This window comes from Rousettus aegyptiacus, unplaced genomic scaffold, assembly GCF_014176215.1.
Source record: "Rousettus aegyptiacus isolate mRouAeg1 unplaced genomic scaffold, mRouAeg1.p scaffold_m13_p_13, whole genome shotgun sequence".
Lineage (NCBI taxonomy): Eukaryota > Metazoa > Chordata > Mammalia > Chiroptera > Pteropodidae > Rousettus > Rousettus aegyptiacus.
Window position 1 is genome coordinate 56,378,958 of NW_023416288.1, and position 27,724 is coordinate 56,406,681.

At 38.6% G+C, this 27,724-nt stretch overlaps 1 long non-coding RNA gene across 1 annotated transcript; it reads left to right on the forward strand.

Annotated features, from left to right (window-relative positions):
* The first annotated feature begins 3,033 nt into the window (after positions 1-3,033).
* On the forward strand, positions 3,034-26,096 carry LOC118610769. The gene is made up of 5 exons (XR_004954035.1): positions 3,034-3,225; positions 4,535-4,734; positions 19,275-19,318; positions 23,629-23,705; positions 25,517-26,096. It is a non-coding gene; the product is annotated as an uncharacterized LOC118610769 (long non-coding RNA).
* Positions 26,097-27,724: the final 1,628 nt, after the last annotated feature.

Here is a 27,724-nt window from a genome sequence, read left to right on the forward strand (position 1 = left end):
GCAGTGTATGAAGTCAGGACAAGAAGGCCCTGTGAGCACTGAGAACCAGTCAATAAAAGGAAAGACCACTGAGAAGCCAAAGTTAGCAGCAGAATAGGAAGTTAAGAATCCAGTTGGCCATGTTTACTGCAGGTTGTCACTTATAGGCTGGATGGTTCCTTAGTCCCCAACTCGTGCTGGGCCTGCTGATCGGAATCTCTATCCCCTTCACTCCAAGCCTGTGGGACATGTGCACTTTAAGGAAACAGCCTTTTACATTATTTAACATTTAACCGTCTCCAACAAAAACACGCCGTAGGAATATTTGCCTTATGTTTGCATAACTACAGGAAATACAGCAAATCTATCTCAGAGATAAATCAAGATCCAATGCTTCTCATCTCCTGTGCTCTCATTCTGGGTGAGCTATCATTTCCCTACATGGGCTTCTGAGACAGGTCTGGTGACTTCCCTCTGGACCTCTTGGGTCTCCACATGAAGCCAGAGGGGTTCTTTAAAAACACATCCAGATCATGTTACCACCCTGCTCAAAATCCTCCAGTTGTTTTCCTTACCATTTAGTAAAATATAAGCTTTAAAACACCAATTCACCTTGGGATATATGTCCCCAAAAATTGAAAGCAGAGACACAAACAAATATTTGTACACCTAAGTGCATAGCGGTATCGTTCGCAATATCCCAGAGGTGGAAGTGACCAAGTATCCACTATCAAATGTATGGATAAACAATATATGCTATACACATACAATAGAATATTATTCAGCCTTAAAAAAGAAGAAAATTCTAATATATGTTATAGCATAGAGGAACTTGGAAGACACTATATGCTAAGTGAAATAAGCTAGACAAAGAAGGGAAAAAAACATCGTTCTCCAGCCAGCAAACAAAAAAATCCTCCTCCTTATGTCCCCCACTAGACAAGCTTCTGTCAAAATCTTCCAAGAAGCAAACAGTTTGAAGAAAATATTTCATTAACATGTGGCTTCTATGACTGCGAAACCTCTCCAGTGTTCAGGAAGAGGATCTAAAACTTGGAAATCAGGCAGAAAGCTACAAACACAAACTTTTAATGTCCAACAAGCCCGCCGGAAGGTACTCAGGCGTATGTTCAGTACGCCTTATAGATAGATAGTTATTTCTCATGAGATTTCACTCAACTTTTGTTACCGAAGAGTGGAGTCCTGTCCCGGCACGTTGTTCAGGTTCTCGATCTCTCAAACAAAGAATTGAGCAAAACAGTGAAATACAGCAGAAAAGAAAAGCTTTATTAGAAGGGAAGGTATACTTTCAGACGTGGAAGTGAGCCTGGGCAAGAGAAGCATGCTTGGCGACAAAGCCTTTGGGCTTTTTATCCCTATTTGCTGTGAGTGGTTACTTTTCTTAGAGGAGTGGGCTTCTTTGATTGACAACTAAGATTGACAGGACTCAGTGATTCATCATTTCGCATTCTATGCATGTTCGTTCCCAGAATCCAGTCTGTTATAATGATATTAATGATGTTCCAGACATATATATCATATTATAATGGTGGTATAATGAAGTCCCTTTATTTGAAAGTCCTTGGGGTCTTTGTTGCACAGGTATAAGTGACTAGCTTAAACTGGTACCTAATTCTCTGCTTACTTGTTTCTTTGTGTGAGTTAAAAAAAAATGCCTTCTGGCTCGCTTAATTGTAGGCGGATTAGGGCAGACGCCTTCTAGGATAGGAAGACCTCAGTGTCTTTGCAGGCAGACTCAAAACCCCCTAACTTTCCTGCCTAACTCCTCTAAGAACGATGAACCCCCTTTTTATTAGTATGGATGTTGAGGGACAGGAGGTCTCTTCTTCTGTATCTGCTTCCTGCTGAGATTGGCCATAGTCCCTGCCTACTGGGGTTTCATTGAGCTCTTTCCCTTTCTGCCTTAGTCAGGGTGAGGTCTTGGGTTTTCTGCTGAAGTGCTGCCTCAGTCCCTAGACTAGGAAAAGAAGATACAAACTTATTATTTAAACCATATATCTATTAATTGCTATTATTAATTTTCCTATTAAGCAAGTAAAGAAAAACAGGCTTGGTTAATATATTTCTTAAAGAGTTAAAAAAGACCTTTGGCCTAAAGTCCCCTCCCCTCTCAGACTCTAAGGGCCCTGTGTGGCTTAACACCATTTTTGCAAACAATGGGCTGATGACCCTTATCAATAGCCAGAGGATCTGAGTCTCCAGTTTTGAGGGCAATTATCAGGATTTGAGGGAGAGGGCCTTTTTCCTAAAGAAAGCAGGGAAGAAAACTTAACTAGGTTTACTAAAAAGATTAAGAATTTTACAAGCGATGTCCTGTCTCATTTTTACTTTGAAAAAATTATCTATCTTGCTTGAATTTTCTACAATAAGCATATGAAATTTTTGCGATCAACGAATAAAGCTCTTTTCATTAAGAAGGAAGAATTAAAAGGTCCTGAGGAGGTGGTGGAGGAAGAAGAGGTAATAACTCTTTAAATAAAATTCTTTAAGGGAGAGGTAAAAGTTTCTCGTGAGCTCTCAGGGTCTCAGCTGCCTTCCGGTGAAAATAATCCACATGCCAAAGGAGCAGATCTTGGGGAGACCTGTTCTGAACCCTTTCACTAACCCCTGAGATTTAGGTGTTGAGGGTAAGAAGTTGGTTTCCCAGAGAAAACTCAATTTTAGCGTTGGGTGAAGCTGGAAGGAACAAATGGGTTCTTGGACTGTTCTTTCTCTTGGGGCACCCTCCTGGCTGTCTGTTATAGTAATCTGAGTGGCAAACATAATATGATTTTGTGTGTGTGTGTGTGTGTGTGTGTGTGTGTGTGTTATAAGAATTTAAAAGTTGTATTTTTCTCTGTTGCTACTGTTGCAGTGGTCTGTGTGTGTGTAACCTAGATAATATAACCCCCCCCCAAAATGTCTTAGCTACTCGAAGTGTGTAAGATAAACAGACACCTGTGAGGCTGGCTGATAAGACACCGAAGACATCATCATAGAGTATAAAAATGAAAAGAACTCTAACGTAGACTTAGAGAGCGTGGCGTGGTCTCTATCTTTTCGGGACTACGTTTTTTTTCTCTTGGTTTTTTGACTGTTTTGTTTTGAAGAAGAGGACTCTCTGTTGATCGACCATCACAGATCGACAGCATCTGAGCTAACATCGACTGGTCACTGCTTAATACGTGTCTTGTCTCTGCCAGCACCGCCGGGTGGTCTACTAGGACTGAAATCTATCAAAATCTGGTATGATTGAACTTGTGTGATGCTTTGGCAACTATTTGTGTGTGTGTGTGTCGTCCTTGCTTAGTTGGTTTCTCCCTGGGCTCGTTATATATACGTATCTTAGACGAAGTGCTCCCCGACGCTCGTACTGTTGTGGTGTGTTCAAATCTGAGACCCATGGAGCCAACTGAGATTAATTATGAGCCCTTATTAGCCGCCAGCGACTGACTCTCCCCACTAGAGAGAGAATCAGCCCCGAGCTTTCAGAGGAGGCAGCTTATAAAGCCTAAAACCACATCAAACGAGCAAGCGGGTTTACAGAAGCAGAAGATAGCCATTAGTATATCTTTGCGCAGGACATCTCTCAGAACTACACCCGAGTTATACATTAAGCAGATTATAAAGCAGAAGTTGGCCGTTATTGTCTGGTGCAAAAATGTTGTTTCTGGGGGACTCTTAAATCTTATAGCAATCAGGGCCTGGTAGCTGGTAGCCAGTTCTGTTATCTGCATCCTGGCGGTGATGTTGTTTGCTTTTTTTTTTTTTTTTGCTTTCTTGGGAGCTGGCGCTTGACGATATCACTGCTCCCTGTCTTGCCCTAGTGACTAATTTACTGGAGAATTTTTCACTCTTACAGTCCTGGCTTGGCCTTAGGGAGCGAGTTGAGCCACCTGTGCACACATCCACGGAGAAGTTGGACAATGTCCCCACTGGTCATTTTTCCTTTCCCGCTACTTCCCTCTAGTTTTCACTTCACCTCTATATCCTGTATGGCGTTGTCTCTTTCTTTGTTCTCAAGATAAAAGCTCTTGTCACTTCTTTTCCTTCTTATAGCCCAAGGAAGAGTGTAAATTTTCAGCCCTGGAAAATAAAGATGTCCTTTTCCTCAAGGGCAGATAAGACTCTACCAATTTGTTTAATTGACTCTAAAAGGCAAGAAAGTTTTTTTTTTTTTACCCCTCTCCTCTTCCTCCTTCATCCTCAAAGAACTGAATGATTCCATCTATTTAAAGAAAACAAGAGAGCAAAACAAATATTTTTCATACTCAGGAAAATGAGCCAATGGAACAATCATAACTATAACCTTGAAGACTCAAATGGGAGGGACGATAATGAAAGAATTTTGAGTGACTTTTAAGTCATGTTAAAAATAGGAATTTAGAGGAGGGTAATTTTGTCAGTGTGTTTCCAACATTAACATAACATCAAATAAGGATGAGTCCCAACTTTATTCTCCAAGGTTCCAGTCCCACATATTCAACTTCTTATGGAGCAATTTCACTTGTATTTTTTGTAAGAGTAAAATGCTGAAATTCTTTTTTTGTGGCAGGAAGCAGCTGCTACCACACTCGCCTCTCTTAGAGAAGAGATAAGTTCCAGAGAGGCCCCATCTTTGGGTTTTATGATATAAGACCAAGACCTTCTAATGCTTGGAACTCTAAACACCTACCTCCCAAGAAACCAATTCAGAAATCTCTCAGTTGGTGTGGAGGAAGCAATCACGGCCACATCCATTTATCTCCTAAGAAGGTAAGAGACATTTTCATTGTTCTTTCCTCTACTTTACTGTATAAAATCATGGGAAATTTCGACCAGATTTTGTAGTCACTTTCATGTTACTTTACATGTGTAAATCCAATTGGGTTTACTCAGTAATCAATTGCTTCTCTCCTTCTTCTATATTGGCACTGTTAAAATAACCAAAATTGGCCCAAGACAGAATCGCACATGCTAAGCCCCCAATCAGCAAACCAAAAATTAACTAGGTTTCTGTGCTCAGCTCTTCCAGAAAAAGAAGGCCTAAGTCAACCTATCAATGCTTGCCTGCTCAGTACAAGTTACCAACCCAGCTTTAAGACTTTCCTTGACTCCATATAAGGAAAGAAACTCTGTTTTAACCAGTCAGAAGATGTGCAGTATGACTTCCTTGTTTCTGCTCATTCTGGTCTATAAAAACCTCTCACCTTGCATAACTTCAGAGTTCCATTCTATCTGCTAGGTTGGTTGCTGCCCGATTCTTAAATCACTAAATAAAGCCAGCAAGACTTTAAAAATTTACTCAGTTGAATTTTGTTCTTCAACAGTACAGAGGGCTCTTAGTTGGCATGGCTGTTTTGTTTCCCCCAAACCCCTCAAATTCATCAAACTCAATGTGTTTAACCAGAATTCACTAAGTTCCTGCTTCTTCTGACCTAATCTTCCCTTTAAGCCTAAGAATAACAACATAGCTAACCTAGCCACCAAAGATAAAAATCCACATCATCCATGGCCTATCATCTTCTTTATTCAGACAACAAATATTTACCAAGCACATTTCTGTGCCAGGCACTGCTCAGGGCACTGGGAGATAGAGTGGTAAACTCTAGAGTGATGGCAAAGACAATGAACCAGTAGTTAATATAATATCGGGTAATATAGAAGTGAACCAAGCAAAGATTTAAGTCGAAGCTGAGTGAAATATCATGGCTAACATTTTGGTACATCTTTCTAGCATGTCAGTAAATACAGAGAGGGTTCTCAGAGTACAAATCTGCTCACTTTGCTCTTTGAGTAGAAGTCCTTTTATAAGTTAGGTATACATGTGACAAGGAGGGTGTGGGAATGCAGGCTCAACCCAGGGATTGCCCTTAAGAACTCCCAGAAACACCCATTTCACAGTTAAAAATATGCTTATATCCTAAATACAAGGAAGTACAAAACCACAAAATAGCCACTGGTTTAGGCTGGCCACAAATGCCTGTGCATTAGTATGTACACTGTCTTTGCTTGACCTTAGTCTCATTATACCATCATTATAATATCGTACATATGCCCAGAATTTCATAGCTCTAATTATAACAGACTGAACTCTGGGTAATAGCATGCTCCGTAGACAGAGTGTCATCAAAATGACCTCACATGCCAGTCATCTAGGACTCTCCTCCCCCAAACCACCCATCTATATGAAGTACATTTCCCAAATTTTATGGGGCTACAGCCATCTCTGCCATTGCTGTTTCTCTCTTGCAATGTACTTTAATAAATCCTACTTTCCCTAAATTTTGCTGACCTATAATTCTTTACCGCCTTGGCAGAAAGAACCAAAGTCCCCTCAGTGCCAATGCGGCAATAATGAGTTTAGATCACCCCCAATGGTGACAGCAACATTATTGAAATAATAGTAGTGATACTTGTGTAGAGGAGGAAAAATAATTTCCCCTCTATTTTTCATTGTTTTTGGTTGAGGCCCTCCCCTCTTACCCAACCCCCGTAATACAAGAGTGATTAAAAGAGAAACAAATGGAAGTTAATTAACAAGTATACCTCATGTACACATGGCTGATACCCAGGAAAATTGAGTAACTCTCTGAAATGGCCCCAAATAACCGCCTTAAATACCGTATTCAGCTAAAGAGGAAAGAAAGATGTTGGGGGAAAAGGGAGGAGGACAGTTATGGGAGGTTATGAGGAAAAGATAAAAGGTCAGGTTTGTTATGCAGCTTTCCTTCTCTATTGACAAGATTCTCTTGTGATTTAGAGTCAGCCTTCTCTTCCTGGTGTAGAGAGAGACAAACAAATGAAGATTTCCTTTACAAGCATACATCTCCCTAACAAAGGGTAACTTCAACTCTGTTTTTAGAGCTTCTCCCATGTCTGCTTTTTCTCAGAATAATCATCTCAAAATAATCCTACTGCCAAAGAAGCATATTTTGGGGTAGCATACTCTGTTACTGGTTCAAAAACAAAATTCAACCAAATAAATCTGAAAATCTAATTGGCTTGAATTAAGTGACTCATAAATTGAGCAACATCCAATCTAGCAACTAGAAGGGTGCTCTGAGGGGGTGTACAAAATGGAAGGTTTTTATAGGAAAAAGGGTGGGGCAAGGGAGCTATTAGCAAATGAAAAGAAAGAATTATTTTGGATACCTTTTACGGGAGGGAATGGTATTTATTATACAATGTTTATCATCATCTTTTTATGGGGGAGGAAGAGGGGCTTCGTGATAGATTACCATACCGGTGTTTGTGTTACTGAAACTCAAGGTGTTTGTTTTGACTGCATGCATCAAAGCCAAAGGATACAGGAACAGGAGTTTGCAGCAAAGAAAGTAAAGGTTTATTTAAGGAAATGATGTCACATTCGGAGATACGGATGAGCTAGAACTCAAAGACGTGGCTCCTTCATGGCATCTAGGGGATATGATACATAGAAGAAAACTCATTAGTCATGGTAGCTAAGGGAGTTAGTTGAGGATAGGGTAGGAGGCAGTTGACCATTGCATCAGATCCTGATGTCAGTCATGTGTCGTTTTGTCTGGTTTCAAGGAGATGTTGGTAGGGTTGTTGGGCCTTCATGGGTCTGGAGGTGCATGATGCTATTTTTAGCTTGACTGAAACTCTCTTTCTGTGGTTAACAGACATGAGGCTTTGTTCCTAAGACTGTTTGATGCTGACATAAGGGCTTAATAATCAAGGGAGTGTTTGTGCAGCATGCAGAAGGATAAGGAAGCAAAAGAAGCAAGCGAGTACTAGGCCAGTTAGAATCAAGGAGAAAGAGAAGAGAAACAAGTCATTTTAAGGAAATTCAAAATTTCAGTTACACTTGGCCAGAAAATGCCAGACTGGTTGATGAAGATTACATTTCTGGGAGAGGGTAAAACTGTAATTAGAACAGGTATTAAATCTAGGTTTAGTATCATGGGTTTTCAGCACAAATGATCATCTTGGACCTGTGGCTTTTCTTTAACATATCCCACAATATCTATTAATTTTATCCTCAAAACAGTTGTGCAGAGGAAGTGGGGTTCTGTTTTTTTTTCTCCCTTTACAAATGAAGAGATTTAAGATACAGAGAATTTAGGTGATCTGCACAAATTCAGGCAGCTAATAAGTGACAGCATCAATTGCAAACATAATTTGTGATCGGTTGCTAGGCCTCCGGGCTCCGTCTCAGCTAGACAAAGCAAGCGCTCGATAAATATTTGTGGAATGAATGAATGAATGATGTGTTTCTGTTTGCTCTTGTCCTATTGGCCATTCTGTTGGCAGGCTCTACAAAAAAAGCCAGCCGCGTCTTAAAGTAAGCAGAGCTTCCCCACCCCTACTCACTTCCAGGTGTCTCGCCAATGCTTACTGTTATTCGAACAAACTTTTCAATGGATAGTTTACCTTATCCAAGTAACACAAGATCCTTAATTAAAAAAATTCTCATAAAACTGTTATAGGAAAATAACATGTGAGAAAGTAGAGGTTTTGGCTCACTGTTCTTTCATAAAACATTTACATTTAAGAATATTTATCCAACATGTTAGAATGGGAAGGAGAAAGGTTTTGGGAGTTGAGTTTGAGCCTAAAGGAGAAAATATTTTTATAATTAAATAGAAGAAAGTCACTCATGCATTCATGTTATTAATGAATAATGAACAATGAAGAATATGATAAATTCTTTGCACCTGAGATTAAAAAAAAAAAAATCGATATATTCGTTTTATTCTTCTCCATGCAGTAATAGAGAAAACGAACAAAAATACTAAACCCACCTAAAGAGATGTAGTTCTTGAATTTCGCTTTTATTTTGTAAGTAGCATCCTTTTGGAGAAGTGCATTCTCCAAAGAGAGAGTATTCTTTACGGAGCTGCAGTCCTAAAAGGCGGGCCATTTGTGCCGGTTGCTTACAGATCTTTTCTGCCACCCGGGGAGTTGCTCTCAATTGTATTGACTTTCTGTGACCTTCCTTTATCATGCAAACCAAAGCAGTCAAATTGACTGAGCTGGGTCCTCCCCAGACCCCAGCAGATGGTCATTACTCATAGCAAGTGAATCTGTAGGATTATTGTTGGGCCCTGGTTCCCTCCTACCACACGGTTAAGCCAGTAAACAGGTTCAAGGTTCCAAGATTAGACAAACATTTGCAAAGGCTAATATTCTGTCATTCTCTCTGGAATGGATTCCTATTTCGAAAGCTTTAAATGTTTCCAAATCTCAGGTGAAGACTGATCCAAAATATTACATAGGAGTTGGCTTAAATTCTTAAATTATTCACATATATAAGTAAAAACAAGATGCTATTTCAATATTTGTGTAAATCAAAGTTCCAAAAGATATGTGAAAAAAGGAGAGACTTTATTCTGATGAAACAGTTTGCTAACCAGGTTTGAAATGCAGCCTCTAGTGAAAACTGGAAGTGTGCTACCCCAAGACAAAGGGGAAGTTGTTTTTTAAACAGAATGCTTTGCCCAGGTTCCCAATTATGTCTGTTTTATGTAAAGGAGGTATTTAAATTTGTATGTTCTGATTGGTCTGATCTCTCAGTCCTGATTGGTTTGTATTATGCTTTCTGATTGGTTATTATGGAGCAGTTCTGATTAGATGGGGGAAATCTCTGTTCATTGTTGGAAAGAGGAAACCAGGGTCTCCCTGCAAGGGTTGACTCACACTGTATAAGGAGCCCAGCATAGCATGGGAAGTCATGAGTTCAGCCCCAGACACTTCCCCGTATACAGAGTACAGGAGGATCCCCTGTCAGCAAATGGCTGCTACACTTATTTATAAAATTTGGGCCTCAGTTGACCATGGGGAATCCACTCAGCAGATAAATTCTTTCTTGGGGTTCACCTCAAATGTATCTTTCTTCTCGGGGTGCACACTAGTCATGAAAGAAAATAGAAAGCAAACTGGTTAATAAAGATATCTTTTTTTGGAAAGCTTCTTCAAGAAACATCTCCAGTTTGTACCTAGAGGGTTTATCCATTACATATTTTCCCTTGAGCCATACCCATAAATTCATAGATTTCTACTTTGTTTATCACAAGCAAGCCTTACCAACCAGGTTCATTCTGTTAAACACATTCCATAGATAAGGACTCCTCTACTTAGCTCTTCCATAGGAAATATTCATTAACATCTTCGCAAGTTGATGAGGTCTGATCATCTGCCTCTCTTCCGCCCCACTCTCTTTTCCTCCAATAAAAGAGAGGAGACTGCAGACTTGCTGCTTAACCCTTTCCTTCCCATAGACATCCAAATATATTCACATATTCTCTGCTGTCTGTTAATTTCCCTCTGGAGTCCTTCATTGAATAGAAATCTTCGATCCTGATATAATTGTGTACATCAATAGTTTGTGTTATGGCTTGCACTTTCGAATCATGTTTATGAAATCTCTCCCCATCTTAGGTTACAAAGATATTCTCTTTTACGTTCTTCCATCAACTTCATTTATAATTCCTTTCTCCTGTGACATCATAGAAAGAGAAACCCTAAAGGGTAAGAAACTTTTGGGGGAAATAGCAGAAATATCTAGAGAAAAATTTGATTAGTTTTTTGTCTAAAGTGACATGTGATGTGAATTTTCCTCAATGGGCCCATTTCCCCCCCCCCCCTTTTTTCTCTTTTCATCAATGCCTTTCATCAATAGCCTGGACTTGGATGTGAGTAGGGACAGAGGCTGCTCATAGAATCCACTCGGGTTACAGTTTCAGGCTCAGATTCCGCTTATCTTAGTAGCCTTGTGACCTTGGACAAATTATATAATTTCTCAGAGTCTCAGTTTCCTTATCTCTTCAATCAAGTTAATAATATGCACCTTACGAGACTGTTGTTTTAAATGAGCAAGGTCATGTATATACTTTTCTTTCCCCCTCCCCACGGAAAAGCAGAATAATAGGGTGGAAAGATTCCAGGGAGGATATAGATCTGTTATAACTCACACTGTAATATTGGCTAGGTCACGTGGCCTCAAACTACCTTGGTTTCACAATATATGAAACAGTCTGTAAGATCTCTTCTGAATCCAAAAGTCTGTGATTTTGGTTTTTGAACTGTATTTAAGATAAAAGCCTGGTAAGGCTTCTATGCAGTTCAGTTTTTCTTCAGATATTTATATTTATAAATTTACTAAGTAAAAAAAGTGATTTAACTTATGAGTTAAGTATCCCACAAGGTAGCATAAGGTATTTCTTAAGTTCTCAGCTTTATCCCTATACACAGTCATGTTGTAACCAATTGCAACATGTGTGTTGAGTAATTTGTTCCTAAAGTTATTAATTGAAGTGGTAAATACAGTGGAAGGATGAAAGAGAGCCAAAAGAGGGGGATCAGGAATTCTGGAGAGATACTGGGGGAAGAGAGGAGAAATGGCTAAAAGCTGCTTTACTTTGTTTAGAAGTTTATCTAAACATTTATTACTTAAAAAACATAATTGAGACTAATTTAAGTCTTCATTAGCCAAATTTGATGATTATCTGAAAGTTCTAACTACCATTAGAATTTATTTTTTTTAATCTTTATTTATTTATTTTTTTTTTTGCTTCTAGCCCCAAATGACAGAGCCGAGTAAGACAGAATTGATAAGGGCTCTCTCTGGGTGTATTTTTACTCTTTTACGAGTCATCAATCTTCAATAAGATTCTTTTTCTTTCAGGCAATCTAAATTGATCCATGGTGATTGGAAAATAACAGTCTATTCTTAAATAACTGTGAACCAGAGGCTCAAAACAGAGCTCCTGTTGGAAACCGTTGCAGAATGTTCAAGAAATAGGCACATGCACACACACAAAGGGGCCCCTCTCAGCGATGAAGGAGCAGCTAAACTGCACTGCTGCGGAGGGCCATCGATCACATTTATTACACTGCAGACAGCAGCAATTTTAAGTGAGACTGGACTTCCCAGATGAATTCCAATAATTCAAGTTATGATTCTTAAACTGTGTGTCAGACTAATTCAATATTACTTTTAGGGAGGGAAAAAGCTGAAATTATTAGTCCCATAACATGAGTAAAAGAATCTGTGATGAATAAACATTAATAAAAACATTACAAACCACTCGGTGATTTAAAAAATAGAATAATGAGAGAAATTGTGCAAATCCTACTCGCTGTATCACAGTTGCATAAATGGTCAAGTTTTTTTTTTGTTTTTGTTGTTTTTTACATCAGAAATAGATTTATTTTGGAGTATACTTTGAACTTTGAAGAACAATTTTTTCTTGAGTTTTTCCCCCCCAAATGGAAATATTTTTGTTGTTTTATTGATTATAAAAGTAACTCATGGTCACGAAAAAGAAAAGAGCGCAAGGCATATATAGATAACACCTTCTGACGATATGTAGTTTTTTAAAAAGGTGTATATTTTCCAGAGTTTTGACATAGAGCTTTCCTTCCATCCATCCATCCATCCATCCATCCATCCATCCATCCATCCATCCATCCACCCTTCAATCCATGCCGTCTTTCTCTGTTAAACCCTAGAGAGTTGGGGAGGGGGGTTCTTGTTCCCATGGAATGAAAGACACAAATAGCACATAAGTCGGGGTACTGCTCAGCCTCCCCTGCTGCGCAGTAGGCAGAGCTGTGTGCTGGGATTTTCAGTTTTTGTCTTCATTTCAGCTTGATTTCTAACTAGTGTGAGACTTTGGACAAATCGCGCAACTTTATTTATAAAATAATGCATGTTCTTTGCATGTCAGTACACATTGAATTGGATTCTGCTTTATAACTGTGTTTTGAGGAAGGGATCATTAATTTTTGATGAAAGGCAATATTTATTTACTGGACCACCCAATTGGTGGATGCTTTGAGGTACTATAACATGTGACAATGTATCTTACAAAATAAAACAAAACACCATAATGACTATGGTGTTAAGCTAGCCTCTTTTAGGCTAAGCTTAAAACACTTGGTGTTTTTGAGGAATAGAGGTAAAACAGATGTCTCTATTGGTTCTGAGAAAAGGCTTCAAAATATCAATCATGTCTTGTAATTGATAAAATGATTCTAGCATTAGGATCAGTAACACAGACGAGGGTTTGGGAGTGGCTGTCTATGCACGCTGAATTTCAAAGATTTGGTACCCTGGAATACAGGGGGTTTCGTATGGAGCTGAATGAATTTTCCACAGTATGAAAGCTCATCTTTGGGAAACAAATATCTGGTTGCCATGGCGACACTCAAGGTGGATGAAGGATGGATTAATCAAAATACAGTAAATCCTTTTTACGAGCTTCCTAAGAAATCTAGTGTGACGTGAACCCTCTGGTCTGTCTCCTTTTATTCTTCCCTCCATCACACAGGAAATCCACCATAGATGTACAATGAAATGCATTTATTGTACTGAGTTCCATATACACACTAATAAATGACACCTCTTGTCTGAAAAGCGTTGTTATACAAGCAGAAAGGCTCCTCAAACATTTATTTTTAAAAATAGTTCATGAAATTTAAGAAAAATAATTTCCTAGTCTCTCTGGAACAAAAAGAAAATTGACTGATTGAAAACAGCCTCTGAAAACTGTGATTATTTATTAACCAAACTACATTCTCTGGGGAATAAAGCATATGAACTAATTTGTGTTGAGATAGAAGCTGCGTTCTGCTTGAGTATAAATGCACAACCAATCTGATCATTTTAACTGTTCAATTTAGTCAAAAAAACAGTCATCTCATACCCAGTATCAGTTAAATAAGTAAATGAATGAATCTAAATAAATTATTAAGTTGAATAAATTAAGTGAATAAATAAAATGGCTATTCCTTTATTTCCCAACAAATTGATGGGTTGAAGTAATCAAAATAGTTAATCCAGTTGTGAGAGACATTTCCAGGAGCCTCCAGTAAATCATTCTTCAGCAGCCAATTCAATTTTAACCCCTGGTCTTGAATTTCCACTGAATCAAGTAGATTGGATAAGCTAACACACAGAATCAAGCTGATGTAAGTACGTTTTGGACACCCTCCAAGAACAGGTAGAGATTCACAATGAGCATGTCAGCTGCTGCAGGAGAGGAGCCTATTGGAGTCCAGAGAGATCCAGCGGAGGGTACAGGCAGCAGAGGGTACAGACCGAAGGGAAGACAGAGGATGCAGATTCCAAAGGAATTCAACACAGAGTGAAACAATGGTTCTCAACTGGAGCTGATTTTGTTATTACTGGGGATAGGGAAGCCTGGCAGGTCGTGCTGGTATCTAGTGGATGCTGCTAATCCTCCTACAATGCACAGGGCAGCTTCCTGCAAAAAGAGAAGTGTCAATAGTGCTGGGGTTGAGAAATGCTGGAGTAGAAGAAATAGTTAATAGATTCGAAGCAGCACCTTGTATTAAGTACAAATTCACGGATTTACATGAGCAGAACAAATGAGCTATAAATTCCAAGTTGAGCAATAGGAAATCAGCTCTGGACTAGGAATTCGAAGTCCTAGATCTCAATCCAAGCCTTATTATTTATTAGTACTTCTAACACGTCATTCTCATTGAGGCTCTGTTGTTTAGTTCGTTAAGTGGTGACCGTGATAATCCTTATAGTAAGAACTGAGTGAGATAACAGATATGAAAACATGGAACACAGAGTCAGGGCTTAGAAAATAATGACTGGAAACACACAGGCCAGTTTATCGTACCTTTAAGATTTTTTTGAGGCAAGGCTGGTCCACTTTAACCAACAGTGACAATAAAAAAAAATTTTTTTTTTAAATTGATTTGAAATTCATTATTCATTTTGGATCTTAACACATTGTAGGGAAGGAAAAATTTTTCTTCAATCTTCTGAAAATTAAACTGGGACTGAAAATTAAACTCCCTGAAACAGATTAAGAGAAAAACACATACAAATTTTATCGAATTGTTACATATACATGGGAGAATAAAGGTCCAAAGAAGCGACTAGAATAGAAAGCTTTTATATCTTTTAAACAAAGAAACAAATTTGTGAAGAACTGACAAGGCAGAGAGGTTTGGACTAGGAGTAGTCGATATGAAGAAGTAATTAGGAAGCTAAAGGTTTGTTTAACAAGGTTTAGTCACACAGATTTCTCAGCTCTAAAGTCCCAGTCTCTGGTGATAAGAATGTCTTCCTCCCTTTGGGTACAGGGAGGCCACCCCTCATGTGAAAGATTTACGACCAATTTCAAAGAGGAAGGGTGGAGGAACTCAGAGTGACCTTCCTGCTCTTACTGGAGTATCGTGTCTTGAACCTCATCGGCATAAAATGTCATTCATTCATTCATTCATTCATTCACTTACTTACTTACTTAAAGGCTGCTGATATGAGGCTGCAACATAACAAAAGGCTGTATTTCTCTGCACTAGAAAACAGAAGAGACAGGGAAAGCGGTAGGGAAGACCAATGGGGAATACTGTAGCACAGAAGCTGGGCAGGAAATGTGGGGTGCAGGTGTGTAATGGGATTTCAAAATATGAAGCTTCCCCATGAGATATGCAGCGTGACCTTCTCTTTCATTGAGGGGGAGCAGAGTTTGCCATCGCAGTATTTGCCTTTTGGGATATTGATTATTTTAAGCTGGTTATTTTTAAGAAAGGAAATGACTCAGGAAGAAACTCTGAACTTCCCTCTACCTATCTGAAGGAATTTAGATAGAGGACCTGCTCTAGGAAGGGAGCTATTACCATAGATAACTACAGTTTAATAGGAACTAAGTGTGCTAGACAGGGAGGAACCTAGCAAGACCTCTTTGATCAAAGTCCTCTCTGTGTCTCATTGTTAAGGATGGCCCAGCAAACATTTATTTACCAAACATTTGCTTTTCTATCACCATGTGAATTGCCTTGTTCCTCTTGGAAATCTGAAACCTCAACCTCCTCTTTCTCTTTAGCTCAAGATGGCATAGAAGCCTTAAGAGCCCGTTTTGTCCCGGGGTCCAGATTCCTGTGGAACCCTGTATGTACATATGTAATAAATTTGGTAATTTTCTCCTGTTAATGCCTAATATCAATTTGGTTATTAGACCAGCCAGGAGAACTTAGACGGGTAGAAGGAAAAATTTTTTCCCACCCCCACATCATCTCTGCAAAATCTTTAGTAAAGTCCTTTTCAGTTCTCTTGTGATTTGTGGGTTTAAATTTGTTTTGTTTTTGATACAATCAAGTGCGAATCCTGCTTCAGGGTGCACAGGATTTTAACCACCATATACTTGTAACTTAGCAATTTTATTTCAGCATGTTTCTCCCTCATTTATTGTAAAAATTCCACTTTCTTAAATTCTCCTTTGAACTGGTTTTATCATCCTGCTGGTTTGCTTATTAATAGATTTAATAAATCTTTGACATGCATCCACTATTTATTCATATAAGAGTTATGTTTTTAATATATTGAGACTGTGCTTTGGCTACTATATGCAGCCTTTGTGTGAATTAGGAAAAAAGTGTCCTTTCCTTGAATAAATTAGTTTTCTTTTCTTCAAGTACAATTTTTGAAGGTAGTATATTATTTATTTCTTAATAAAAATTATGGCAAGTCTGAGGTCATTTTACATAAATTTTACAAATTAAATTATTAAACACACAATAACTCTCTTGATACTTAATAAATCAATAGAAATTAATAAATCTGTTTTAAAATAGTTATATATATCTTGCTCTCTCAAAGACAAAATTCTTTATGACAGTTTCAAAGACTATTTGCTTTAGTGTTTGTTTTCTAAAGAAATTAAGTTTTTCTTGTGACATCGCATATTTTAATAAACTTTATTTTTGGGAAGCTATAAAATTCTCCATTGACAATTGGTACTGCAATGTTAAATTTATCCTTGTTAAGGGTGGAAAATTTTCAAATGGCCAACTTCTGCTTCTGTAATCTGCTTGTTTAATGTTAACCAGGGTGTGGTTCTAGGAGATGTCTTGTGCAAAGATATGCTATTGGCCAACTTCTGTTTCTGTAAACCTGCTTGCTAATTTGATGTGGTTTTAGGCTTTATAAGCTGCCTCCTCTGGAAGCGCAGGGCTGATTCTCTGATCCTGCGTGGTAGAGAGTCAGTCGCTGGCTGGCTAATAAAGGCTCATTATTCATCTCAATCCTGAGAGCTACAAAAAAATTATTAGAAATATGTCCTGTAAGTTACGGTTGCAAATATAGCACAATACTTCAACTGGAGTATTGTAAGTGTAGATTTTAGAAATTGGCTTAGGATTTTAGTTCCTTATACACTAAATTCCCATAAGTATCGTTTTCCTGACTTTGTTCACCATAGTTGCAGCAGTCCAAGTTTGTTGGAATTCTTTAAATTACATATGCAATTTATAACACTGAAAAACGGTTTTAGTCTTTTTGCATTTTAAAACTTTCCTTTAAAGATGACATTATGGTATCTTAGTATAGGAAAAGAAAATTGATTTTGAAATACAGTTTCGCATCATAGATGAGATTCTCAGTTGAATTGAAATTTCTTATTCCTTTTTCAGTATTGCCTATATTAGAAGGGCTGTCATCAGTGTCAAGAAATTCTGCAATTCGTTTAGCACCAATGTATCTTTCCCGAACATTATTGGTTTATCTTCAAGAAATGTATTAATTCCTTTGATGCTTTTAAGGGCATTGTGTACATTGAATTTTTATTGCTGTATTACTTTTCATTTAACATATATTTTTATCAAAGCTATTATGCCAAATTGGTACTGCAAAAAATAAATGTAAAAATGATGATTTTTCAAAACCAAAACTATGACTTGTATTGCAGAAAAATATAACATTTAATATTGCAGTAATTTCTAACAGAGTGTTGTATTCTTTCTTTGAGTTTCTTCTGTCATGGTAGCTTCAATTTGACTTTCTCCTCATTTTTTCAAAAATGGCTTCAAATTTCTCTTTCCTTAATTTTTCAGTAAACTACAACATTGATGCTAAAAGATTTGTTGCATGTTTTCTATTAAGTTTTTTAAAAAACCCAAGGAATATAGAATTTTTTGTAATTATTTTCAGGTATTTGTTGTTATGATCCCTTATGTCTTCCATGGGTATCTGTGGTATTGTCAGATCCTAAGTCATTCGAATTATTTTGTCTGGATTCAGTTTTTTGCAGGCGTCCTACCGAGAATTGATATTATCTGTGTCAACATACTTTAAATGTTTTTCTCTAGGAAATTCTAGCCCAGGAAGATAAGATCGTAAACCAATAAAGAAATAACTTCATCATTTGCTTCAGGAAATTCCTGCAAACCAATTTATCAGGGCAAACTGTTGCCTCAGTTGTGGTAAACAGTTTTATCAAGAAAACTGCATGCTTACCTGGAAGAATAGCTTGCTTATCAGAACTAGAGCCAGTTAAACCAGACTTGTTTCAAGACTTACTTGCTCCATCCACCAGTTCTAAATTACTGTCACAAACTTTGCCCAATCCCTACCGGTTCCCTGTCTTGAAGGACTTGAATTAAATTACCTAAGCCCAGACCCCAAACCTTTCCCCTGCTGAACCTACGACCCTATTAAGATGGCACTTTCTCTTACTGCTGTAAATCTGATACTTGACATTGACTAATGAGCTATTTTTGTAGTTTTCATGGGGACGTCAACAGTCACCATTATTAAAAATACATAGTCTTTTCTAGTCATGTCATTTACTGAATGAACTCCCACCAACATATATGTTTGCCCTTTTGAAATCCAAAATCTGGTAACAATGAAAATCTGTCCTACATAGCTTGTATCAGGAGTTGTATCTAAAATAGACAGTATTTAACACTTCTTACCTTATTCAAATAATATATTATTTGCCCTTGATGTTTGTAATCTAAGAAAATGTACTGCATTTAATGTTACCATTTGTTGTGGTTTCTGCCAGATGAAGAAAATTATCATTATATGCTTGTAAAGCTCTTGTATCATCTAAATTGTTGCAACAAAAAATGAATCATCCACGTTGTTTAACAATTGCACATATTTTATCTTATTTTCATATAATGTCTATGTCATAGGATTAATAATTATAGTATATTTTCAAATCACAGTTTAATTTTAAATGCCTAATACCATTGTTTTTATGCATTTAATTTTCTTCATGTTTACTAAGAGCATGCAATAAATGTTATCAATCTTTGTGCTATTGTCGAGCTTCACAGATTTTTTTCCTTTCCCAAAGACTGATATAGAGATGAAATACAGACTTTTTTGAAATAGAAAGTTCTAGTAATATTTTTCATCATTTGGAGAAATTTGAGAGTAATGTTCTCCAAAACTTATTACCTATAACTTAAAGTAGATTATTATCAACTACAATTTCCTTCAAATAGTCAAGTTATAGATGTGTACTTGCATTCACAGAAAGTACATTGGGTTTAGTGGAGTCTGTTTTTTTCTCTTCCAGTTTAAATGAAAATTCTTCAGTTATGATCAACATGGAGATAGAAGGTAAATTCATATCATGTCCAATCAGTGATATTTAGTACTATATTTTGCTGAAACAAGTAAACCTGAGGTTTTTTCCTTTTTTCTTTCTGCATTTCATCTATTTTCTCTAAAAATTTCCCAATTATACAAATTCATTTTTTTTTTTATTTTCTCTAATGGATTTCTATTTTCTTATGCTGGTAATTTAAAAAATTCTGTTTGACATCTGGGAAGAACTTATAAATAGCTTAATATTTATCTTCAAATTTGGAACAGTTAAAACTAATAGGTTTGGGAAAAATATAACTTTAGAGTGTAGAAACCTGGCAGACACCACCTCAGCCAGTTGATCAAAGTTAATATCTCAGTAATGAGACTTATCAACATCACGTGCTTACTGATATGATGCACTGGGAGGGGTCAACAAAATCATTTAATCAAGAGGAGACATCAGATAACCCCACATGTCATTTTCCAAGACCAGTTTTGTGAAACCAGCTAAGCGTCCTACACTTCAATTCAGTTCTGACACTAGTTGCCTGGACCCTGTTAGCACAGACCCTGTAGGTTAAACGGCTCAGTCCCACAAGACTGGTCCCACTTCAGACACCAGTTGTTGAGTGTCCCCATGTCATTACATTTCTGCCCAGCTGACCGCAAATTTGGGAATTCCCACAACCACCCCTTTCTCTTCAGGTTTGATAATCTCTAGAATGGCTCACAGAACCCAGGAAAGTACTATACTTATAATTACAGTTTTATAAAAGATATAGCTCAAGAAGAGCTATATAGGGCAAACAGAAGAGATGTATAGGGCAAATATGGAGAGGGGGAGTGCAGAGCTTCCATGGTCTCTCTAGCACATTGATGTGGTCACCAACACAGGGGCTCCCCAAACCTGTTGTTCAGGAGTTATCAAGGCTTCATTACTTTGGCATGGTTGATGAAATCATTGGCCATTGTGATTGAACTCAGTCTCCAGCCTCTCTCTCTTCCACTGAGGCTGAAAGCTCTAACCTTCTATCACATGGTCAGTTTTTTGGAAACCAGCCCCCAACCTTAAGCTCTCTAGGGTTAAGAGTAACTTGATTAGGCTAACAATTTTTATCACTCAAGAAATCCCAATGGTTTTAGCAGACACTGGGGAAAAGACCAAACATATTATTTTACTACAACCTTCAATTGTGGGACATTCTACAAAATAACTGGCAAGGGCCAGTTATACTGAAGAGGAATTTGCACTCAAAAGGCTAATCAGTTCTTTGTTCTGCTTCTGTAGATATGCTTGCCATATAGGCCATACTCAAAAGTAACTGAAGACTCATCCTCCCTTTTGCTTGTTCTGTCTAAGCAACAAATATAACTGCTTGCAATCCATAGCAACTCCCACACTTTGTAACTGTCTGAGGACAAATTAACCAATCGGCCCATGCCAAATAAGTTCTACATAAGCAATGTTGTAACTGAGCTCCGGGCCCAGATCTTCAGGGTGCTAGCTCCTTGAAAACCAACAGTGTAATAAACTCTCCAAGTGCTGCTTGGTATCTTGCTGGTCTGATTTTTGCAACTTTTCTGGAACAATACCATTTTTGAAATTTCTTTATAAGTCTGATATTATTTAAAAATACAGATAAATTGAAAGTAGTATTCGTATTGCATACCCTAAATCTTAATGGCAGTTATTTTTATACTGATGGAATTTTCATAATAAAAAAACACTTCCTACAAAATATGTCCTGGATAATCATTAGTGATCTCTAATTTATGTCTGAAACACTGCTTTGTAAATTTTTAGTGGTAAATGAATATTAGTTATTACATAGTGAATCATGTCATAATGAAAGAATTTAGATGTCTAAATTGGAAACTCTACAATGACTTTCCAGTACAATAAATAAATAGCTGACGATGTGAACTATAATATGAAATTTCAACTTTAGCCAGGGCCCTAGTACCAATAGGGAATTTTACTTTAAATTTTATAATATTCCCTAATTGATATATTAGTTGGCAAAGTATATTAAACATGGTACTCTGTATCAATCAATTCAAACTAATTTAGCTTTTACATTTTTCTACAGGCTTGCATCATGAACTGCCATTGATCCAATATCAAAGCAATGTTCTTTTGTAATTAATCAACTATACTTATCATACCCAAATATTATATTTCTGCCATGCCAAATTTAAATCATTACTTCTAAAGTATATGTTTTCCAATTATTAGTTCTAATGCAATTTTTCAATCCTTAGGTCTATGTAGTTTTCCAAAAGGGCACACTGGCCCTTTAAATAAATTTTCCAGTGGCCCTGGGCCACTAGATTATCCAGAGGAGAGCTCTTTGGTGATGAGAATTGGGTTTGCTGACAAACTAGGTTAGGGCATTGAGGCATAGTGTCTGAGGATATAGGATTGTGACGTAGGAGCCTACAAGAAAGTGTTGGTGACTGAGGTTAAGGGTTAATGCAACTAGGAAATCTGGAGCCTGTCTTCAGAGCAGCTGGAGAGGTTTATGGCAGGGATTTCCCTAATGATTGCCCAGAGTCTTCTGTCTCCTTGTGCAAAAATAGCTCACATAGATTTGTTCTTCCTCTCACTTCCCTCGCTACGCTCTGGGTCAAGGTCCCCTGTGGTTACAGTCTTTCGCCAGTGACACTCTTTCTTCCACTGTGATCAGTGTTCTTGGGCAGCCAGGTTGATAGGGGAGCCTAGGCTGGGGAACCAGACCATTCAAGAGGCTATAGTATTATTAGCAAAAATAATGTGAGATACCCACACTCAGACATTTCACAATGGCTATGAGAGAACCATGAAGAAAGCATGCTCTAACATCACATGTAACAGAAGGGGAAGGGCTGGGTTGTATTCTAAAAGCCTCGAACTAGAACCAACTCAAACCTCCATCCTGAATAAAACAGACGTAGAAATTGAGGTATATTTACATACAATGGACTCCCATATATTAATGAAAATGAATAAAGTTCAGATAGAGGCAAATTTAGTTTAAGATTAAGGTAGCATCACAAGATTATTCAATAAATAGCACTGAAAAAACTGTTTTTAAAAAATTATAATCTACACGTCTACTAAAATTCCACATTATACACTCTAAAAGTACAAGATACTGCCAATAAATTTTGTATATATATATAGATTACAAACTCCTTGGACACAGGCAATGAATATTGTACTTACTTGATTTTCTTCTCCACCAGAGAAGAAGATTAATAAATGATTTAGAACGAAAGAATAAAGAACAAATGAAGAAATGTTAAAAAGGAGGGGGCTCTGTTTCCTCCTCCTTGCTGTTGTTTTATTGTCTTGGTCTAGTTGGGGTCTTTTTAGTTTGTCTTGACAATGTCTCATAGGTACACCCAGAGCCAGAGTGAGATGAGATGCTACTGTCTTGAGCTGAGCTGTTGGCTGAAGTCCAGAGAGGCGCTAGGGCTTCTAGGAAGGTTTACTAGGTCTAACGCCTTACATAGTGTTAAAACACAAACATAATGGCGTAGAAACCTAAATTAAGTGACCAAATGAAGGGAGAAAGCAAAGACACAGAGGACTATAAGTCAAAAACTCTGGTTCTCTTTCTGGGTGTTATACTTAGAGGACAAGTGGCAATAGTCAGATGACTTAATCTCTTTGAGGCTTTGTTTTCTCATCTGTCAGATGGGGTCAATAACACCATAATTATCAAGAGGATCACTGAGACAGTGGATGTGAAAATGAATGCTTAGACAAATACCTACAAAGAATTTCACCCTTCTAACTTTTTGAAGTCTCATACACCACTTTAAAGAATGGAAAAACAAAAGACCTTTTCTCAGAGACTTAATACAAACAAACCGTTTATCATTATTAGCTGGCAGAGCATGATATACCACACTTTTCAAATCTAAACTGAGAGGCCAGAGGCCAGAAATGGTTTCTGGGGCACTTCAGCAACACAACCACCCCCGCAGATATGCTACCAGATTATGGGTCTCCTTATTGCTTTTATTTGCTCTACAAATTACCATGACTGTTTTAAACATCTTTTAAAAATACTGAGGAAGGAAATATATGTAGAGAGAAGGAAATAAAGCATAATTATGTTTGGGGTCATTTGAGAAGCTGTTGTTCAAAGGCAGCAGACCTGGTCATTGTTGGAATTTCCTGGTTGACTCGATTGGCCATTGAATGCCGGAAGCAGGTTTTTTTTTTTTTTTTTCCTGGAATAGGCTCTAATGGGCATGGGTGAGTGTTGCTGAGATGTGTATTTCAAAAGGGCTGAGGGGCTCTTGGAGACCAGGGGCAGGGCTAGATTGACTTCATGTTGTATTTCTTCCAGTGCGCACCTCAGTTTCCTGGCAAAGGTGGAGCTTTTGTGTGTGTGGCCTTCACCAGCGGGGCAAGCAGAATGCCCAGGTATGGAATGTGTTGTCTAAAGAGCCCACCAACTTTTGTGCTTCTTTTTTGATGTTGGAGGTACTACGGTCGCAAGCTTCTCCTTAACGTCAGTTGGAATGTCCCATTGGGCTCCGTCCACAATCACATGTAAAAAGATGACATCTTGAGCTAGTCTCTGAATCTCACTGGGGTTAATGGCCCAGCCAGTCGAGGTTATTGTTTGGACCACATTGTCCAGGGTCCAAATAGGTGAGTGACCTATTACTGGGCGCTAGTGGAGACAAAGTGCCTAAGTCTCGAGTCTACAATGTTTCTGAGGCCTGACCAGTCCATCCTAAATTGGGTGGACACTAACCCAACCTACAAAGTGGGGCAGGCACAACAAAGCTCCATCATCAAATAGAAAAGATTATACGAGACCAAGTCACCCAGGGCCCAAGGGGTCATATGAGTGCATAAACAGGTAGCCTATAATCTGAAAGAACAAATTCTGGGTGCTATAAAACTTCTGGTACCCCATTCACCTGTTGGGGATCATGTACAGAGGAGGTTCCTGCAGCAGATGTGGCCTGGTTCATAGATGAATGAATCAGAGCCTGACAGGGATCGCTGGGCTGCAGCTGCCATATACCGTCAAGATGGACAGACACATCATCACCATCAGGGATGACCCTGATAGACCTGATGAACAAAGCAGGTGGCCGCATGGTTAGCCATGCAGGCTATCTTCAAATTCCTTCCATGATACATGTTCATGGACTTCTGGGCCGTGGCCTATGACTTGGCCATATGGTCTGGGAAATGACAAAAAGCGTACTGGACTATCAAAGGTACCATGGTAGGGCGACAAGATTGATGGCAAAACTGGCCCAGTTGGAGGGCAAAATATTGTCACCCAGATAGATGAATATAATAAAGGCTCCTTCTAAACTTAGAACTACTGGAACAAGGAAGCTTGTGTCCCCTGGGCCAGGTAGGTAGTCACTATAGGTCATTAGACATACGCAGGAGTTCAGACATGGGACTGCAGTGCACATGCAGGGCTGGGCACACACCTGTCATTTCCACCTTGATGAAACAGAGTCCAGGAATGCAGTGATCATGTGTGACTCTTGCCAAAACACACAACAAGTTTCTTGTTAAATATCCTGGTACAGGCGAGTACACATTTCTCAGGGAATACCTGTCCAGGCATGGACTTGAGTCACTGCATGGGTCTCCACTATTTTATTTTATTTCTATTTTATTTTATTTTATTTTATTTTATTTTATTTATTTTATTTTTTATTTTATTTTATTTTTTATTTTATTTTATTTATTTTATTTTATTTTTTATTTTATTTTATTTTATATTTTATTTTATTTTATTTTATTTTATTTATTTTTTATTTTATTTTATTTATTTTATTTTATTTCTTTATTCCATTTATTTCATTTCATTTCATTATTTTATTTTTTACTCTAATAGTTAAATATAAAGAGCTGGGCATGATACTGGTGGACTTTTAACACTAAATAAGTGGAAGAAAGGTTAAATTTTCTTACTTTAAAACTATGAAGAGACAAGAGAAGGGTTCAGATTCACAGCAGTTGATGGGAAAGAGGGAGGAGTCATGGAGAGTAATGGACAAATCAGTTAGAGACCGGGGCGCTGGTCCTGATTCTGCAGCTCACCTGGATGCCTCTTCATCTCTCTGAACCTGTTTCCTCATTGCCAAATTCTCTTCCAGCTTAAAAACCCTAGGACTGAGAATAAGGTAACTAATGGCAAATTTTGTCTCCCTAAACCTTATTCAAAACGTAATTTCACAATTTATTTTTCTCGTTAGAATTTTAAAATGCTTCTCATGGATGCAGCCCGTGTGATCTGCGGGCTCACGGTCCCGCTTCCTCCTTCCTGGAGAGACTGGTACTACCCACAGCCCAGGAAAAGCCCAAGGAAGGGGAGCAGCAGCTCTACCGATCCGAAGGCGGTGAGACGTTGGAGGGAGTCGTGGGGACGATGTGACCCTTCAGACGACCCCGGAGGTGGGTCCGGGCGGAGCCCCGCCCCTGGATGCGGAAGGCACCTTCCCGCCGTGCGCCCGCGCTCTGGGGGCCACTTCAAAAACAGCCTTGAGAGAGGAAGGTGATGTAGGGACCATCTGGGTGGTGGACCGTGGCTGAACCCCGGTAGGGCTACTATATAAACTTTAAAGTTCTGGTGGGCAGGGGGCGGGGAGCGGAAATTGACTGTCTCTTGGCGCCGAAGACAAGCGTCGCATTAATTCCGGGCCACCTACCTGTGTACCTGGGTCTCTTTCTTATGTGTAGGGTAGGGGTGTGTGTGGGGGGCAGGTTGCAAACCATTGTGGGACAAGACAATTTTGTGGTACCGTGGAAAAGTCAGAGGTTATATCATGAAGTAAACTAGTGTGATATTGTGATTTATAATGATATATATCTATATATCATTTATATATATGTCATATATCATATACAGATATATATCCTTGATATATATATACATATATGTGTATATATATACATATATGTATATATATATACATATATGTATATATATATACATATATGTGTATATATACATATGTGTATGTGTGTGTGTGTGTATGTATAATTGATATATGTTTTTCCCCCCAGTTCTGCCCGGAGCATCTAAAACCCTAGGATTTCCTAAGTGATGAACTCTACAAAGGTGTGTTTTGTTATGTTAATGAGGTGACTAATGAAAAGCCCCTAGGTCACCTCAGGATGGGGCTGGTTGTGGGGGGCATTTTGTGATTAGAGGGTTGGAACCTTCAGCTCCACTCCTCTGACCTCAGAGAGGGGAGAAGGGGCTGGAGGTTTAATCAATCACCAAAGGCCAATAAGTTAATCAGTCAAGCCTGTGTAATGAAGCCTCTGTAAAAACCTTAAAGCAGGAGCGAGTCCCTAACCCTGGGCCACACAGCAGGAGGTGAGCCCAGGCCAGGAGCAAAGCTTCATCTGCATTTGCAGCCAGAGCTAGTGTTACCGCCTCAGCTCCACCTCAGATGATCAGGCATTAGGTTCTCAGGAGCATCGGTCCCTGGTGCTGAACGGGATGGGGACTGTTGCCTTAAAGGATGGGGTTGGGAAAACTTTCGGGTTGGTGAGCACGTGGTGGTGTTTGGCGAGTGATGCGCTCAGAGAGGGCATGGAAAATCTGTGCCTTTTCCCCATACCTTGCCCTGTGCATCCCTTGAGTTCTATCGTTTTATAATAAAACTGGTAATTTAGTAAGTAAACTGGTTTCCTGAGTCCTGTGAACCACTAGCAAATTAATTGAATCCAAGGAAGAGGTTGTGGGAATCTCTAATCTATAAGAGGTCAATCAGAAGTTCAGGTGACAGCTGGACTTGTTTGTGACCGGCGAATGAAGTCGGGGCAGTCTTATGGGACTGAGCCTGTGGGAACTGGTGCTATCTCCAGGTAGGCATTGTCAGAATGGAGTTGACTTGTGGGACACCCAGCTGTTGTCAGAGAATTGCTTGATGGTGTGGGAATCCAACCACCCTGTCCCCTTATCACGCACACACACGAATTGGGTGCAGAATCATAAACTAGTTAACAGGTACTGAGTATGACAGGTTGTCAATGAGGCAGATTGATGGGAGCAATCAATATAAGGGACACACTTGCCTAGTGGGACTGTTGAATGGAGAGAAGCTATATCCCAGAAGCAGGCAGGCAGGTGTCTAATACAAAGGGAGTCTTCTGCTCCAGAACTATGCTCCCCAAGATGACATATGCTCCCTAAAGATGACATGTGCGCTATTAGCAACCTCTTTCCCCTTCTGACTACTCCAGACTAACTTGTTTTTTGTTTTTTTTTTTTTAACTCTTTCAATGCCCCACTCCTTCATTCCTTTAATGTGCATAAAGAAACTGGTGTCTTCTAACAGACATGGTACCTCCTCCCCCATTCCCCTTTTCTTTTTAAACTAAATGCTGAGTGGTGAGCTTTGATCAAATGGAGATGTGTAGGGAGGAAAAACACCTGATACTGGAAAAAATCA